The sequence below is a fragment of the Euprymna scolopes genome, chromosome 4 (genome assembly GCF_053919585.1).
Source record: "Euprymna scolopes isolate OS-2025 chromosome 4, ASM5391958v1, whole genome shotgun sequence".
In the NCBI taxonomy this organism is placed as follows: domain Eukaryota; kingdom Metazoa; phylum Mollusca; class Cephalopoda; order Sepiida; family Sepiolidae; genus Euprymna; species Euprymna scolopes.
Window position 1 is genome coordinate 124,842,609 of NC_136485.1, and position 17,397 is coordinate 124,860,005.

At 35.1% G+C, this 17,397-nt stretch overlaps 1 protein-coding gene across 1 annotated transcript in view; it reads left to right on the forward strand.

Moving 5' to 3' along the window:
- Positions 1–756: 756 nt before the first annotated feature.
- Positions 757–17,397, forward strand: part of LOC145269271 (tumor protein p63-regulated gene 1-like protein) — a 236,119-nt gene continuing 219,478 nt past the window's right edge. Inside the window, exon 1 of the mRNA XM_080124952.1 lies at positions 757–1,168. The gene's annotated coding sequence lies outside the window, so the exon portion shown is untranslated. The remainder of the gene's footprint in view (positions 1,169–17,397) is intronic.

A 17,397-nucleotide genomic window follows, 5' to 3' on the forward strand; every position in this document is an offset into this window, starting at 1 on the left:
TATGCAGTCGAAATTACCTGAATATTACGGAATTATTAAACAAAACAACTTTAATCGTGTTAGCAGTGAAAAATTGCCGCCATCTTCTTTAAATCAAAACGGGAAATTACCTCCCATTTGAACTCTCGACTGTTTTCATCAAATTCTATTTTTTAATTTTCTTTAATAAATAATTTGCTACCTTATCGATTTTCGTAATTTTTAGATATAATCACATAAAATACGAGAAATACGTAGATACCATTGTTTTCATGTGAAAGTATTATGATTTCCGAAATTTCGTCCCAGTAGTGTAGAAGAAGCGCCAATTGATCATTAGAAAATCATTTTTGTACGATTTTTAGCAATTTTAATTGTAAATTGTATCCATTTCAATGCTTATTTGGATCTTAGTAGTAGTTCAAATGGAGTTGTCTCCCTTTATTTAAAATAACATGGCGGATCAAAACAAACTCTTGCTTTCTCATATGTTTTTTAAGTAATAAAAACTATTCGATTAATGATTTTAGGAATATGACATTTTCGTTTGATGACAGGTACGTACATCATTAAGATTTTTCCGCAGCTTTTTTTAATTTTTTTTTTTTTTTTTTTTAGGTTGAATTGTGAACAAGTACCACAGTGAGTCAAGTAAAAAAAAAAGTCACGCCCATAGATAAAAACTAGGTATTCTTGTCATTAATGAACAGGGAAGAATGAGAATTCCGTCATTCTGGAATGTTTAGAATATGACGTCACATATAAATAAAGTCACACATTCATCACAAATGCGTACTTGTTTGTTCTTCTCGTGTGTGAGAGAAGTCACAAACGAGCGACGTTAATTTAAAAAAGACATTTTCAATCAAAATAAAAGGAACCCGTTCATTAGAACACCTGAAAATAGCCTTCTTTTTGTTTTTAGTTGATCGTCAGTTAATGGTAGCTGATGATTTAAAATCGCTCCGACATCACTGACGCTGGCCTAACTTCAACAATACTCGATTTCTTTCTTTTTTTTTTTTTTTACCGTGAAATTCATAAAAAAAGGAGGAATTTACTTCGAAACAAAGTGAAACTTAAAAAAACAAAAAGGAAATTAAAAAAAAAAACATTAAATTTACGCGAGAACAAAATTTATCAAACGAAATCTGGGATTAGCTGTAGACAACACCAACATCTATTTACTGTGTGAGTAGTTTTAAAATGTTTTTTTTTTTTATTTATATACCTGTGTTTCTCGCCGACACGTAACTTTGATAATTGCACATTGAAAACTGAAACTAATTTTAAAAAATTAGATTCAGTTACTTATACGTATTATGTTTTTTTTTTGTTTTTTTTTTAGATATGAGTTTTTAAGTTAAATTCAACCTCCCCATGTTAAGAATTGCTTTCGAAGTTGGTGTTTATTCCAAAAGCCGTTCTTAACATGGGGTGGTTGGGGGTGTTTCTGGGTACTCTCGTAAAACAATACCTAAATTTTGAAAGTATTTTTTGTTTATTAAATTGTTAGATGAAAATACAGAATACTTAGAACAAAAAGTCCACCCTCCCCATGTTAAGACTGGCTTCCTAAATAACATTATTATTTCAAAATAGTCCGTATTGTTAGTACCAACAATGTAAACATGACTATATTTTTATTACGTAAAATTGATACATGTTTTTTTTTTTTTTTTTTTTTGCTTGTATTGTAACAGTAACAGTAACACGACTTCCAAGAAAGGTTTCATCATCAAGCAATCGTGTATCAGCATGTTTATCGTTTATGCGTAACTTCAATGAATGAATTATTATTTGTTTTTTGGTAAAACTTGCGAAGAATGCTCTCTTTTACGGTTGTTGTAAAAATGGAACCGAAATTTAAATTTCGTTCCGTTTTAAATTCGGTACTTTTTTACATTACGTCCAAAACTCATCGTTCACGTTCACATTCGACAAGTCAACTTTTACTTTACTTTTTTAGGTTTTCGGGGATGCTGACATTTCGAACATGGGGCGTTGGGGAGGGGGTCTATTCCGAAAGCCGTTTTTAACATAAGGAGGTTGGGGTGTTTATTCGTTGTAAGCATACCCGAAAACCTAGAAAAGTCGACATTTCCAATGTGAACGGCGAGTTGGATTTCTGTAAAAAAAAAAAAAAAAAAAAGTATGCCAAATTGACGGTACTCATGCAATGCAGAGTAATCCGACGGTCCCGACGGATCACTCTCTGCGATTGAGTACCGTGCTGAAATAATAACGTTATTATTTAAAAAGTTATTTTTAACATGGAGAGGGGAGGGTGTTTTGTACCTATTCTGTACTTTAACCTTACATTTGAATAAAAAAAAAAAAACATATCATAAAACTTAAATTAAACTTGGAAATACGATTTGAAAAATAGCGCACTATTCAAAAATAGAGCACCAAATTTATTTTCAAAATTTATTAATTTGAATTAACGGTACTTCTGCAGTTTACGGACCATAATGAAATATTAACGTTCATCATCCGAAGATTCTGTTATTGGCATTGGCTTCCTCGCTTTTTTTTTTTCTAGTCAGAATTCTTTCTAGAAAAACACCGGGTACTTACAGAAGAGACCACGTGAAGGTTGTCAACATCCTAAGTGAAAGTGATTTTTGTGGAACGAACTGGATTCGAACCTGGTACACTCAGGTTGTCAGTCTATGTAGTTAACCACTGAAAACCACCGTCACCTCCCATATTAACGTTAATATTTAGAAACCCATTTTTAACATTGGACAGACGTGCTATTTTAAGTCTATCATAAGTCAAGGTCATTTGTTGCCTGACTAGGGTATTATGACCATATGTTAAGATTTTGATCCTCTTCGATAGAAGAGTTTCAAGTAACCTAGTAATTCATATGGAAAATATGAGGGTAGGGTCACTGGCTCAGTAGGAAAACTGGTATTGATATAGGTCTTTGTGGTTCTTCCATTCTGCAACTAGGCATAACTTGAAGGCATTTACTTAGGGGATATTGAGTGTGTGGGAACTAACCCCATTCCAAATAGGGGCCACTCTACTAGAGAAGAACTGGTCACGGGAGCCAGGATGATGCTGGATTTGCATCTTCAGATTGTGTCCCCTTTGCATCTTCACATTGTGGATGGGTTGAGGGCTGGAGCGAACACGCTGTTACCACAGTTGGGGCAAGATCTGTTATAGCGGACATTGTCAAAACCTTTATTATTTTGTAGGCGTGTAATATATCGGCACGTTATCTGGGAAATTTTAGAGTAGGAAGGTTGAGATGGGTGAGGCAATAGGCATTCAGAGTAGGGCAAATCAGAGGTGCCTTGTACAAGTTTTGTTGCTCTGTGCTGGAGTGCTGGAGTGCTGGACCCTTTCCAGAGTGTTTTTTTTTTTTTTTTTTTTTTTAACTTCGGACACCAGACTACAGAAGCATAATCCAAGTGTGGGCGGATTAGGGACTTATAAAAGAGCAGAAAATATGTTGTATCCAGAATTGTAAATGTGCATTTGATGGCTCTGAGAATCCAGTTGGCTTTGTTGGCTTGGAATTCAACATGCTTAATGAAGGACAGCCTTCAGTCAATGATTACACCAAGATCCTTCTCCTCATTGGTCTCTTTCAGAGTGCAACAGCATCTATCATTATATTTCATGGTGTATGAATGGTTGGGATTGTTATTACCTAGATGCGTTGTTGTACACTTCTCAGGATGGAACTGCATACACATGGTGTTCGCTCAGGATTGGAGTTAGTTTAAGTCACGCTGCAGACTGGAGTGCTGGGTATCCTTTGAGTCAGTAATGACTTGAAAAATCTTGGTGTCATCAGCAAACATAAGAACGAAATGCTCCAGCATCCCTGAGAGAATGAAGAGCAGCGGGCTAACAACAAGTTCCATTGACCATGACTTTCTGTTTTCAGTGTGTGAGAAAACTACAAACCCACTGGATTCCGAAAGTACTCAATTGTATGAGGAGTAGCTTATGAGGACTGTGTTAAAGGCCTTAGCGTAATCTAAAAAGATGTGATCCACTGGTAGATTATGACTCTGCACCTCTGTCCAGATGTCCAGGGCTTCAATGAGGTTAGTGAGGGTTGACTTGTTAGAAGTAAGTCCATTTTGTTGTTCACAAAATTGTTTTTCTTGAGGTGGTCAGTAATGTCCCCGAATATTAGACGTTCCATGATCTTGCAAACAGCTGAAGTGAGAGAGACTGGTCTGTAATTGGCCTAGTTGAACTTGTCGCCTTTCTTGAATAAAAGGGGTTATGATGGCAGACTTCCACTGACAAGGTACGTATCTATTGGTATTGAACAGGATGTAGAGAGGAGTAGCGAGGATGTGGGCCAATTTCTTGAGGCTCTTCGGGTGTATATGGTCTGGCTCTAGTGACTTGTCAGTCTTGATGGATTGCAGAACTTCTAGAACCTTTGCTTCGGTTATGATGACCATAATTTCTGAATCAATACGTTTAGGAGTGAATGATGGAAGAGATGTATCCACTCTCATGAAGACACTAGTACTGTTTATTTAGCACATTGACCTTACCCTTATCGTCGTAGACAAAGGATCCTTCCTTGTTAATACTACACTTGATTGTTCTTCTGCTATTTACATAGTTCCAGAAAGCTTTATTGTTGGAACATGTCTCTCTGGCTAATTTAGTCTTTCCTAGCTTTTCTAGTTGCCAACTATGAAGCCAACTTTTAGCAAATATTTATTTATTGAGCATTCATGCATTTCCGTCTGTGTTTGTTTACAATATCACGTCAGCTGATATTTAGGCTTAATGATGAATGCCCTGGAAAAGTCACTTTTGATTAATGTTTATTATTTACTAGTTTTAAAATATTGTTAGCTATTCTGAGAAACAGACACGTACATTTGCATATTTTAAAACTGGTAAACAATAATCAGAAGTGACTTTTCCAGGGGATTCATCGCCCAAATATCATGTCCAAACATCAGCTGACATGATATTGTAAATAAATGCAGAGAGAACTTGATGAACACCGCATAATTATAATTATTATTATTATTATTATTATTATTATTATTAATGAATACAAACCTTCAATGTTAAGAAAATCAAGTAAATAACTTTAAAATAATTATAAAAGGTAAGCATCTGTGTAATAAACAGCCGAAAAAATCGAAAACAAACAAATAACTGTTACTAAACGTAAGTAAATTTAATTTTTTACCGACCTGCACAGTTTTATTCTACGGAAACTGATTACCTTTGACTATGTTATCGGCATTTTCACTGAGCTAAAGACGACTAAATGAAAACTGGCAGTTGATTTTGTTTGGAGACAGCTTACGCTATCACTAACCCTGAGTCCTAAGAGTACCAGTCGGACTTGGGAGTTGTGAAGGCAAGTAATTTTTTTTTTAATTATTTTTCAAGGAATGAAACAACACGTATTGCATTTTTACTGATTTCAAAAGGACTTATTGATGAAGCACTTTAAAACTATGCTTTAAACATTTTTTCTTGCATTTGATAAAAATTATTTTTTGTATTATTCTGTTTTCGATTTCTTGTCTGTTAACTATGCTGCATGGATACTGAAAGGGGTATTTATTTAATCATCCCCAACAATCCTAATCTATATTTAGAGGGAGACCCGACGTTGCCCGGGATTGATGAGAAACCGTATGTCCTCTTACCCTCGACTCATAACAACACGTTACCTATTTTTATTCTTTTTTACATTTTATAAAATTCAATTTTTAGGGTAAGACCCAAGGATGTACTTTGGTAGGAATAAATGTAGGTAAATAGTGACATTTATTGAAATACATTTCTATAAATGTATAATCAGTCTTTTTGCAGTTTACAGACCGTGCTGAAATAATAACGTTATTATTTAGAAACCCATTCTTAACATGGGAAGGAAGGCTTTCTTAACTATTCTGTACTTTTGGTCAATGTCAAGTTTCTTTCCAACTCCTCAAAAATCTTTAACATAGAGTTTTGGTGATGCTGAAAATGAATATCACATTTAAATTTGGGGCAGATAAGTAGTTTTCATGATATGAAGAAATTACTTTTGCAAAAAGTGGGAGATCACTTTCCTATATAAATTTAACATAAAATGAGCACCTACTTGGTGGCTACCTAGTAATTTCTTCATATCATAAAACAAATTTAACTGTTTACATTAGGGGGCAGTGGAGGGTGTTGTGGTGGCCGTGGTTGCCACAACACCTCGCTGGCTACCTAGTAATTTCTTCATATAAAAAAAATTTAACTGTTTACATTGTTGTAGAATATTGCTAGGGTGAGCCAGCCAACCCAATGAAGATGTTGTGCTGAATGGATGCGATAATTGACAGTGTAGTTCCTGGAAGAAGTCTAGAACAGTAAAACCCTTGAATGCCAGAGCAGCTGGCATTTGTAGAGTGGCACCTGCCCCTCCTGGCATGTTTAGCCAATCAGGCGCCTCAAAATAGAACAATCCACCATCCCTGACTAATTGTAGGCTGGTCCAATGGCAATTAGCATACCACTAATTGCTACTGAATAAATATGTTGAAATTAGTTAAATGGTCCATAATGGTGGAGAGGGAAGGTAAGCGCATTCTTGATTCTTGATTCCACAGTCAATGTCAAGTTTCTTTCCAACTCCTCAAAAATCTTTAACATAGATTTTTGGTGATGCTGAAAACGAATATCACATTTAAATTTGGGGCAGATAAGTAGTTTTCATGATATGAAGAACTTACTTTTGCAAAAAGTGGAAGATCACTTTCCTATATAAATTTAACATAAAATGAGCACCTACTTGGTGGCTACCTAGTAATTTCTTCATATCATAAAACAAATTTAACTGTTTACATTAAGGGGCAGTGGAGGGTGTTGTGGTGGCCGTGGTTGCCACAACACCTCGCCGCCCCTCCACTGTCCCCAATGTAAACAGAATTTTTGTGAAATATTATTTATTTTCAGTTTGTTTTGCTCTTTCCAACGAGGCTGATGAGTTGTATTGATTTCATATGAGCCACAGATGGCTGGTCTAATGCAATGAAACCGCTGATCCATCTTTGAAATATGTATATATAGTTTTTCTTAAATAAATATTTGTATATATATATATATATATATATATATATATATATACTTGTTATTTAGGTGGGTGGAGGTACCACAGTCCCGGAAATTGCTGAAGCAGTTTATGATATAAAAATCATTTTATTATATATATATATATATACATATATATATATATATATATATTCTTTTGAGGGGTTGAGGGAAATCGACTTAGCAAGATAAAGGACCGTTTGAAATGTTTTCTGTTAAAAAAATTTAACTCATTTCTTGTTCCTTTTGATTTGTCTTATTATTTGAGTTTAATTGTTTCTGTTGTTAAAACCGCACATATTTAAATAAATAAAACTCCTTGATATATGTTGCAGAGAAGCCAACAAATGAAAAAGTGTCAAAAAGAAAAATGTTACCATTACTAATAAGTTATTTTTCTATCTACACGGCTCATTATTTTTTAGTACTTTTAAGTAGTTTTAAATGTTCTTATTTCATCTATCTAAAATAGTAAATAAAATAATAAAGTGCAACTGACGAAATAGTACATTTTTAAAGTACACGCAAATTCATTCAAAATTGAAGAAATACAGCACAAACACAACTGAAAATAAAATGATTTTTGGTACTACTACAGTTTATTGCCGAAAATGGAGAAGCCATTTTTTTTGGGGGGGGGGCATCTGCCGTTAAAATAAGAGGGAGAAATCACTATTTTAAACTGACTTGTGAGAAATTTTACAATTATAAACAAGTCCCTCATTGGCTGATTTGGCCACCCACTGTCTTTGTCTGACGAAAAAGAAACACAGAATTCAACTCTCTATGGTATATGAGGCATTTAGGCGCCTCTGCCCTTCGTCTTCTTGAGATTTTATTTTAAAGCATAAATGATTAAGCTAAGTTATTATTATACTCGCATTTCAGCCCAGCGTTGCCCGGATGTTTGGAGGTATATGTTGAGCAAAAAAAAAAAAAAAAAAAGGTAAATTTTTTTTAACTTTGACCCCTATTATGACCCCTTAACATTTATTGTTTTGGGCTTAAATCAAGTTATTAAGGAACCTATATCTAAAATTTCAAGTGTTTGGACCCAAAATTGAACTTTGACCTCTTAACAGCCAAATTTCTGGCCGAAAACGGATTACAAAGATTTTCCCAAATCTCAGTACCCTGTATATCAAATTTCGAGTCTGTAGACTGAAAAGTGACAGTTATTGCATAGGAAAATGTATACAGACACACACACACACACACACACACACACACACACTGGCATATTCACTTTTATAGATATAATAGATATGTCTCCCAGAGACTGTTTTAATGTCTGAATTGTCGACCTGTCATTAATGACTTTTCCTTCAAATGAACATTAATTATGAACTTCTGTAATGTCGACTCAAATCGAGAATTGAATCTTTTCATCAGAAGGCATCATACCAACCCCCCTTCAAACGGCTGTAATTAATCCAATCTTCGAACAGTGCTGTACCAGTTCCTGATGAAGATAAAAGAACTATTATCTTTCGAGTTTGTTACCAGCTCTATTCAGAGGCAAATCGGGCATTTCCTTTTTTGCAACGAAGAAAGAATAAACATTTGTATCGAATTTTAGAGGTATGCTTTGTTGTCATTGTTATGTTTATTTTTTGCCACTGTCTCGGAGCAAAACACAGGTGAGATAAAATATCTTACAGACCGAAGCATGAAATAAATAACAAAAAAAATGAAACAAGATAATGATTCCTTCCGGAAAGAACTCATAACTACGTATTGAATACTTTATTGAGACCAGTATCACTAGTTTGTAAGGAGGATTTTGTAAGTATGGCACGACGCTTGAAATTACTGATTTTTTTATGACGAGTTCTTCACGAGCGCTTATTTTTGAGAGAAATAGTCCATAAATCATATTAGCACATACGTGTGTGTGTATGCGTATTATAAGAACAGTTGTTTGAAATAAGAATATTCAAAAGGTTTGAGTCCTCGCCGAATGTAGTGAATTTCCACATTGGGTATTGATTCAGCTACAGCCCATGTAAAAACCATGATGAATGTTTTAATGTCTTTTGACGACGGAGTTTCTTTGATACATTTTTTTTTTTTTTTTTTTTTTTTCATGATGCACTTGAGAAATCTGGAGAGAAACTAGTTTGATTTTGGCGGGTAAATCTTTATATACAAGCTTACTTGAACGTTCCAGCCTGTTTACTGTATTTATACACAAGGGTGTGTAACATAGTTCCTTTTCTTTTATGTGTCCAGTGGTCGCATCACAACGTCATATATCTACACGTTTTTCATATGTGTGGGTGTTTCAAAGTGGTGGTTGCTGTGAAATGTTCCTGCTGGGCATTTATTGCGGCCAGGCATAGCGGTTGCTACATAGGTAATAGTGCTGATTAGCCATCAATTTTAAATAAACGGTCTTCTGAGGATTGAAGGTTCAATCCTTAGCACAGATGATAACGTAAAATTAACATTTCTAGTAGGTCATTGCTGAAATAAGAGCAACTTACCACCGTATTTTGATCATAATAAAATATACTTATCGAACTATCGTGAGCAGTGTAGTTTAAAAAATATTTTTTATCTAATAGATCCCGCAGTGTCAGCTAAGTTCTAACTCCTGTCCCATCGCCACAATGTTGCATCCTTGTGTCTGTATTAGAAGTATTTTAATGAAATGTGCTTTTTTTTTTTTTTTTTTTTACATAGGCATCACCACTTACCAAGGCCAAGAGGCCACTCAAGGATAAGGGTTAAAGAGTGAACAGTAGACATTGGACAATATAGTAATCATTAGTAATGAAAATTTGATAACTTATATAGAACGGCTCATCACTTATTTACATTAGACTTGAACACAACCATATTGTAGTCAGCCGGAAAGCAGGAAAACGGAAGACAATTCCACTGGCGTGCAGTTCTAAGAAAGAAGCTTTGTTCATGGAATCTACGTTTAGGTTTAGGCACAGTGCTTTGATGAACTTGTACTTGTACCCCCCTGATGTACATAACTCCGATAAACCCAGGAAAATCCCACCCAAATAACTGTAGAGGCCCCCAGATGCCAGAAAGCTTACTCCTCTGATAGATTCTTCCCTCGGACTGTTAGACTCTAGAATTCCCCCCTTCTTACCTGCTTGCTTGACTGTACTAACATGCAGATGTTTAAATGCAATGTGAACAGACATCTCGCTCATCTCTAAAGATGGTCCCAAATAGTAGCCCCTTACATCCAAGTGGCAATATGCTTTCTCTCTGTTTCATTTTACTTCAGTCGAAGTTCTCAGAAACTAAGGGGGCCCCCTTCCTGGAGCTAACACATGATTTCTGTATGGAATACATAGATATTTGAATATTCCATTAAAGTTCCCTTCTCAAACACTCGGTTAGTAAAGAAGTTGGTAACATAATTTTCCTCTCCCCAATTGACCGCTGGATTCCAGAACAAGAATTCATCTGCTCCAGTGGAGTATCCAGCTTTGTGTTATTACATAACATCACTTGGAGAAGATGCAGCATTCCTCGTAAAAGCCAGTGTAGATTAGCTATACCAAGGAGATCTTATTTGGATCGTGAGTATTCTGTGATTTTGAATATTTAGTCAGGGTCAGGGTTTACTTGTAGAGAAAAGTATTCTGTTGGGTTGTTATAACAAACCCCTGTACAGTGAAACCTTAGACACTCAAGGATAGTGTCCAGTAGGCATTCGAACTATTTTAGGGGTGAACATGACTAAATATATATGTCTTTGAGCGGTCGATCTATCTTCAAAACCCAAGAGCAATTTGTAAACAAACATAATCTATAACTTTATGTAATTCGACTAGTAATTGACAAGCTGGTGTTTTCACACCCTGACGATAATCACTATTATCCATTTTGTTAATAAAACAAAACATAAACTTATTTTTCCTCTTTGTAATCATGTAATAATCACTTTTTAATTAACATCTGTATTAAGTTGATTACTTAGTTAGAAGCTGAGCCAAAGTACTTAATGCAGAATAAAAGGTACATTTGTAGATCAACACCCGCCAATACCTTCCAATCCTCGATAAAATGAGATTCTACGTTTTTACATATTGGAAAACTTGTGAAAAAAGAAATAAATAAAAAAATAAACAGCACCCAAATCAATTATTTTAGAATTTAGAGAGAGGGATTAGTTGAATATAAATTTATTGTAAAATGATCCCCCATTTCCGGGCCATTTTAATTTTTTAGAGCTGTTAACTATTTTTTATTTTTTTGCCACTAACTCCAAGTACAACTGGCAAGGTTGTAAATCACCTAAAAAGTACCACCCCAAAAATTGTACAAAATTTCTCTCCTATAATAAAAGAGCATGTGGTTAACTCTCCTAGTTTTCTAAAATTCTAAAATGATCCAGAAATGGAGGATCATTTTACGCAAATTCAATCCTCCATTAAAGGGCAAAATTTAAATAAGTAATTATCATATTTTGCAATTAAAGCTATCTGAGAATTTTATTCCCACATAGTTAAAAACTTCAGCAGAGGGTGAAATGTGAAAAGCAACAAATTGAAAAGTGAACTTACCTGATGTTTTAGTTACAAGTTATTTTCTTTTCTTGCAAAATATGTTGAATCATCTTGCGGCTCTGCATAAGCCCAGTAGTTGACGTCTAGATGAAGTGGTAGTTGAAAAATCTCCTATGAAGATTAGTAAGAACTGTTCTTTTTAATACAGCAATCAATTAGTAATTCAGATACATCTAATCAGGTTGTAATTAACCAAAATCAACCAAATCTTTGCTGACTGAAAAGACGATATTAGTTCAAGAAAGAAATACGTAACTTAATTGTCTCCAAGATACCATGACAATTTGGGCGCCAAAGGCCCTTAAATTAATTAAGAAAAATAACATGAGTCTGGCATCCTCAAAGTTTTTACTGGAACTGATTTTCAGTTGAAAAAAGGCTCGCAACTTACGCGGGTTAATATTTGAATTCAACCAATAAAAACGGCTGTAATGAACTAATCAACCAATGAGGAGACACGATTCAATTTGTGTAATTTCTCACACACTACCAAAGAGCAAAGAAAAAGTAATGGTTTTCTATTACTTTTTCCAATTTCTGAATACAAGGTAAATATGTATTAGACTGTTAATTAGGTGACAGATAATTAATTCTAGTGGTCACAAGGACTCAACCAACAATTGTAGTTTTTTTTTTTAAGGGAATTTTATGTTTCTGTCTACTACAATAAATGAATTTATATCCAATAAACCTAGTTTGACCTAGATTACCAATATATTAACAAGAACAAGAATGATAACTTGAACATAACTCAAATGACGACTTAATAAATGCTGAAATCAAGAACTTTGTATACTCATTTTTCCAAACAATTCGGACAAATCAACTCTCCAAGAGTATTCTGTTGTTTCACCCCAACACAGTCAAAATGATACCGACTGTTACAAATGTCACAGCATACTATAGGAGAAGATCCGTCAACAAGCTGAACAGAAGAAGGGACCAATTCCTTCCATAAATTCTACTGAAAACGATGCGGAAACACCTTTTTAAATCCAGGAGGAATAAATTCTTTAATGAATTAACCTGTTTGCATCCGTCCTTTAACAAACAGGCCAAGTGAACATTACTATCATTCCCATTAATGAGTCTAAGCACATTTTCTAGACACCAAAAGGGTAAAGTTTTATTTGGAGATTAAATTAATATGATTTCTCCAACTGACACCTTCTTAGGATGATCACCTAATATATTAGCATCAACCTCTCTTAAGGACAACAAGTAATTGTGCCATATCTTTCTGAATTTTTCAATATCCCTGTGTCTCAATTCCAGAGATTGCAAAAGTTTTGCTCTGCTGGGTGGATCAGAAGAAAAATCGTCTGATCCATAATTATTGATCAACAAATATGCATTAAAATCAGTTTGTAAAAAATGATTAGGGATTAAAATGTCAAGACCCCCTTCAGAAGCAGTAGTATATGTAAGCGGTCGGTCGTTGATTGCTTTCTCCACATTGGAAAGGATAGTTAAAAAGTCAAAATAGCTAACTTTCTTTCTATCTATTAATTTTTTTGAACATTGTTTGTTTTTATCATCCTCTCTCTTGCACCTCCTTGCCAAGCTGAATAAAGAGGAATGGTGAGATGACTAATTGAAGTTGACCTAAATTTTTCTTTGAATTTGTCCGAAATGAAGATTTCAAATAACATGATGCTGAACGCTAGAAAGGTCATTGAAGTGTCCGAATAGACATACATAGGAACACCAAACAAGTTGGTAAACCTAATAAATGCTAATAGAAAGGATCCGATGCTCATATCCAATAATAGCTCCAGATGGATGGCATGTAAACTAATGCAGGTGAACAAGACATACATTTTCATGTCTTCATTGCATTTTACCCAAAAATAACCAGTAAAGTCTATACTCACTTGTTGAAATGGGTGAACAAAATTTGCTCGATGAGTGGACAGTTGAGAACCTGAGAGTGCTTTATATGGCAACAAATTGATTTTCTTACAAGTGATACAATTATAGAGAATTTTCTTTACTGATTGCCTCCCTTGGGAATCCCAAAATCACTCAACTTAGAAAGAGTTGAATTGGTTCCCAGATGGCAACAATTTAAATGTGCCTCTTTAATAACCAATTCAGTTAAACGATGTTTTCCTGAAAGTATAAGAAATTTAACTCCAATGAGTTGGAATTCTGTATACATCCTTTAGTCTGCAACAGACCATCCTTATCAATAAACAAACCAAAAGCTGATACCCTTGGAGGCATAACCTTATTAGAAGGTTGGTTCAAATATTCCAACTCGTAGGGAAATTCTTCCCTCTGTATACAGGAAAAGAACAACAATTTTGTTCTATGATTGGTATTTGTGTGTTGGTGTCTCAACTTATCACAGAACTGCAAAACTTTCTCAAGAACACTGATGAGAATTCCAAAATATTTATTGGTAAACCGTTCTCATTAGAACAGGGATCATTAAAGAACTTACAGGATATACTTTTCTTAGTGTCATTATGACAAGGCAAGGGAACACAGGCCAGTTGATGATATTTTGATTTAACCAATCGTGGCTGTGCGCCCCAAAATTCTATAATTGCTCAAACTTAGAGGCGGAAAGGCCTCTAGTCAATAAATCTGCAGGATTTTCAGACAAGGGAACATATTTGAATTGAAGGAGGATATTGAGTTTGAGGTTAATCTCCTCCAACATATTTTTTATGCCCAATACATGATTCTCCACAAAAATGTTTCTCTTAGTTCCTTTTCCATTTAAAACCCAAGATAGGGTCACTAGGGTGTCAGGTACAAAGAAAATGGAAAGGATATTGATACGAGCCTTCAAAACATTGGAAACAACTTTAAGAGTGAGATAGATAGCCATAAGTTCTAAGGTAAGAAGGGTCTTCCGCTTAATGGGAGCCACCTTCGTCTTAGCAAACAATGGGGAACATTGTGTTCCTTGTTTTACATATAAGCAAGTTTAGAAGCATATAAACTCTGCTGGGATGTCCTTCATCATCACACATCTGGGGAACTCAAAATCACATAACTTATTTAACTTAGCGAGCGTTTGCCACAAAGCCATAAAATTTTCAGGGATCTCCTTATCCCAGGTGGCCCTGTCAGTGGGGCATTAAAATACGCCGACTGCCCCCCTGCAGAGGGTAAATGTCCTCCTGGATATGACCTTAAACTATATCTGATGGTGAGGCCCCAGCTTGTGGGCTTTGGGGAGTGTGCAGCCACCCTTTAATTACCATTGCTCCCAGGTCCACTCTGACCCGGAGTGGTAGTAACTGTTAGGGTCCCAACTATGAGTTAAATAGAAACCAACGTGAAAACAACAAATATATTCTATTAAAAAAAATTTTCTTCAAAATCTTTGGATTCGGCATTAAATAATCCGAAAAGGGTTGATATGCCGTAAAACAAAAACAACCAACCAACCTTATCCCAGGACAAATTGCTTTCCCAGAGTTGACTAATAAGGACCTTCCCCTGAATAGTAACTGAAAGAAGCAAGGATAAAGGATCATAAATACTATAAATTTGAGACAGAAGCCCACGCTTAGTTTTGACCTCAGTGTCTTATCATGGTAGGAGCAAGTCTAACCATATCTAGTTGAGGGGAATAACGGTACACCAGCACTTTTTCATAGGTGGGAAGATGGGAGGTAATAGATTCATCCCCAATCATCTTGTTTTGCAAGTCTGTACAGTTGGAGTTACAAGACTGAAGTTCAAATCCTGCCTCCTTCAATCTGTCATGGACTGTAGAATAAACAGAAAGGAGTGAGTCATAATCACAACCATTAGTGACTGACTTGTCAACATAAAATTTGTTAGTAATTACAGAGGAAGATATATCGTAGTTATATATCTTTGCATGAAACTTGAGTATGTGGCTTAAAATGAAGGGCTGGCATTAAAGCCAAAAATGATATATAGGTATACAATTTCTCGCTCACTTTGAGGAAAAAACAAAATCTGTTTTTGTCCTGATCAGTTCTCAGGTGGATTTGTAGGAAAGCCTTATGAATATCCCTCAAAAGGACATAATCATTCTTCCTAAAAATCAATAGCAGGTCAAGCAGTTGTGCTGTCAAGTTTACTTGAAATGCCCCCCCCCTCCTCTGCCGTTTCAAGAAACAATTAAAAATGGGACTAATTTTTGTGGTGACAGCAAAGTCTCCTTAATAACAGGCCTGTGAGGGATCCAACAATACTTTTCATGCTCTTCTGGAGGAACATAGAAAGGTTTGACGATACCACTTTCGCCATATCCTTTGAAAACTCGTAAGTAATCCTTATATAAACCCTTTTACTCTAAAGAGTCTGCCATCTTTTGCATAATTTTTAGGGAAGGCACATAATAGGAATCTACCTGAGATAACTTCTCGAAGTTCCAGGGCAAATCAACGTAATATTTACTGTTTTTTAGAACATTAGTTTTTTTAAATTATTGATTTTATTCTCATCGTAAGAAGATAGTTTACAATTCTCATCGATTCCAACGGAATCAATAGAAAGAAAGTTTTCAATTCCGTGTTCAACAGACGTCTTCAAAAAACGGACTGTGTGTGTCAGAATATGAGGGAATAGGGTTTAACACGCTTTTGATCAAATAAGAGGAGCATTGAGGCAATGATTAGACAACCCAATCAAAGGGAGGTAATTCGGCAGAGTTTCCTTATTAGATTTGGGCGTCCAAAAATTACACCCATTATCAAATGGGTTAATTCTATTGGAAATTTTCTATGTTGTCTTATTACGGCATTTAACTAAACAAAAATCTTTTATCTGCTGGATCAAGTCTAAGCCAATGAGATCATGAAGCACGGTGCTGTTTAAATCTTTATAGCCATGACAGAGGTGAAATACTGCTTCCGTTTTATTAGAGGTAATTTCATAAAATCTGTTCACTTGAAATTTTAAATTGATACGGTCTGTGAATAGAGCAACAAAAGGAAAAGGGTTTTGTGATGCTAATTTAAGGAAGGTCCACGGGTCTCGTTCCTGTGAAAATGTTGACAGGCATTACTACGGGTTTAGGTACTAATTTTTCCCAAGAACACAATTTTTGTAAAATAACCTGAGAGAAAAAAGATATATGCAATCATCCTGATCAGATAAAGTAATCCTTCCCACAAAGGACATTAAGGTCTTTGGACACATGACAGAGAAGTGAGTTTTCAACCCACAAGTAACATGTGGATAATGTTATATCGTGAGATGAGTATAAATATCTTACCACAGCGTGTCCAGTCTTCACGTGGGTATGTTGCAGCACATGATGAAAGAATGGAATGATTATGAACAAATAAGAAAATCACTTGCTGTTACATAATGAAATACGTTTATTATGAAGCCACACACACACATGTAACGGCAATTCAAACATAATACATGAAAGGTTAGAAGTCCAACTATGATAACAGGAATGAACGGGAATGATGTACATTCTTCATTTTGAAAGTCACTCTGTTTTCCCCTCCACTCTCTACTTCTGGTCATTGATCTCGCGTGGATTTAAAGTGTTAGAATTCAAACAAGGGGAAGCAACTTTGCCCAAAGAAGTAAAGAATTACTTCCTTTGCATTATTCTTTTGTATCGTCCTAACAGATAAGGAAATCCTTTCTTTCCTTCACAGTCCTAATCTAAGTGATTACCAAGACACTTAGTACAGTTTCGAAGGTCCTTGGCGTGTTGAATCTTCAAGTCATAATTATTTAGAGCATTCTTTAACCACATGATCTGCCAATTCACAAATTTTAGAATGTTCACTAGTTTTAGTACAAAGTCTTTAAGAATACCCTTTTTATGATTAACTGTCTTATAGCC